Source organism: Pteropus vampyrus, unplaced genomic scaffold (assembly GCF_000151845.1).
Source record: "Pteropus vampyrus isolate Shadow unplaced genomic scaffold, Pvam_2.0 Scaffold16, whole genome shotgun sequence".
Lineage (NCBI taxonomy): Eukaryota > Metazoa > Chordata > Mammalia > Chiroptera > Pteropodidae > Pteropus > Pteropus vampyrus.
The window spans coordinates 7,472,629-7,474,693 of NW_011888797.1; the positions used below are offsets into that span (position 1 = coordinate 7,472,629).

General features: G+C 44.2%; 1 protein-coding gene across 1 annotated transcript in view; it reads right to left on the reverse strand.

Annotated features, from left to right (window-relative positions):
• Positions 1–2,065, reverse strand: part of LARGE1 (LARGE xylosyl- and glucuronyltransferase 1) — a 387,690-nt gene that overhangs the window by 2,656 nt on the left and 382,969 nt on the right. The window lies entirely within an intron of this gene.

A 2,065-nucleotide genomic window follows, 5' to 3' on the forward strand; every position in this document is an offset into this window, starting at 1 on the left:
GTAACTCAAAGGACCCAGCACACTTTCATTCAGAAAATCTATGTGCACCGATTTTGGATATAATGTCTGAGAAGCTTGGTCATCTAGTTTCCCAGCCCAGAGCAGAATAAACTCAGAGAGGGAAAAACTGGGATGGGGAAAGGCAGCCTATAGATGGAGGAATAATGATAGCAGAAAAAAAAATGACAGCTGATGGTGAGGAAGAAGTGAGCAAAACCATGAAAAGAAAATTCAAGAACTCCCAGAGCTTAGCTGGCTGAGACATTTCGAGTGGGGACAAAGAGCTGTATCAATTCCACTGGACCCATAGGTGTGGCTGGATTACCTGTCAGGTGTCTATTCATTATTTCCTGAAATCGTTGGAAAGGGTAAAATTATGTTCAGCATATGCTATTGGCAAAGAAAGGAAAATAAGCAAGAAATTTTCAAGAGTTCTGTCAAAACTGCCTGAAATAAACAAAGCCCAGGTCTTGGTGCTGGAAAATTAACTTTGAGCCAGCTCACCTCAACCCACTGCTGGATGCAGGACTATTACAATGTTTCTCTCAAGCAGAAGCTGAGGTAGACTAAACATTTCTGTCTGTGAATAGCACTGGACCCCTTCCAAGTATTACTGAAAATATGGATCCTAAAGATTGAGCTCTCTGCTGTTACATATGGACACTGTTCTTCAATATTCTATCTATGTCAGTGGTTCTCAGACCTAATGTTCATGAAAACCAGCTGGGACTACTCTCAAACACACTGGAACTGTTGGAAAGTTCTCAAGGTTGATTCTCAGCGAAGCCAGGCTTGAGCTTCCATCTTTGCTTTGCCTGACTTTGGGGTGCTCTAGTTGAAAGGTGCATTGGAGAACATCATACAAAGAGAAGGAGGGTTGGGTTGAGGAGTCCACGCATCCTTCCTAACTTAATCTGATCAGCTTTGCTTTTGCTTAAAATAGAGTTGACCAACTAAAGCATGTCCAGCCCACTGCATGATTTTATAAATAAGGTTTTACTAAAACGCAGTCACACTCATTTGTTTAGACACTGTGGATGACTGAACTATGGCAGCTGAGTAGTTGTCACTGAAAATGAGACCCTATAAAGCCTCCTACATTGCTTATCTTGGTCTTTACAGAAAAAAGTTTGCAAATCTTTGGTTTGGTTTAATCTCTTAGAATTTTGCAGGAGATTTTGAAGTAGGTGCTCAACAAGTATTAGCTGAATGAATGAAGGGTTTCATGACTAAATATAGCTCTAAAATATCACACTTTTAGTTATAGTGTAGGATAATGAGCTCCATCTTAGCTGCATACTTTATGTAGATGAAACTCGTAGAATGCTTTGTGTCAATTATACGACTCACAAGGTGAGTGATGAGTGCTCATCATTTGCTTGTCTTCATCACTGGCTTGAGTGAAGATGAGGGGGTGAAATGTTTGTCACAACACACCCACATTTGCCTGGGTCTTGGCCTGGAACCCAGCTCTCAAGCAAGGATAGAAGAAAGAGGTCCAGGTCCCTGGACATATCTTATTCCCTCTTAGGTCTCTGTGTTCTTACCTCCAAGGTAAGAACCTTTTGGCTCTAAGATCAAGGCTTCGCCTCCCCGCCCCGCCCCTTCCGCCCAGGTCCATGACATCCCAGTCTCCTTACCTGCGCATCTAGTTCCATGATATGAGCCACCTTGTTCCAACCAAAGCCCACAAACCTCCGGTCATACTCAGGGCAGTCCCGTCTCACGACAACGTACGGCTCAAAATCGGCCTCCCATTCAACCCGGTAAGGCGTGGTGGCGGTCCGCCACTTGGCGAAGTTTGTAGGCGCGTGGCCTTTTGTCCAGACATGGTACCTGGGACACACGGAGAAAAGCCACTGAATGCAAAGAAGGAAGCCGAACTTTCCAAATGCCGCTGATTTAGAGGAGGAAGAGGTAGGTATGTGCTGATATAGTCCTCGTTGTGGGTTGAATTGTGTCTGCCCCCAGAGTTATGTTGGAGATCTGGCCCCCAGTACCTGTGAATGGGCCCTATTTGGAAAAGGGTTTTTGCAGATGTAATCAAGTTAAGATGAGGTCACAG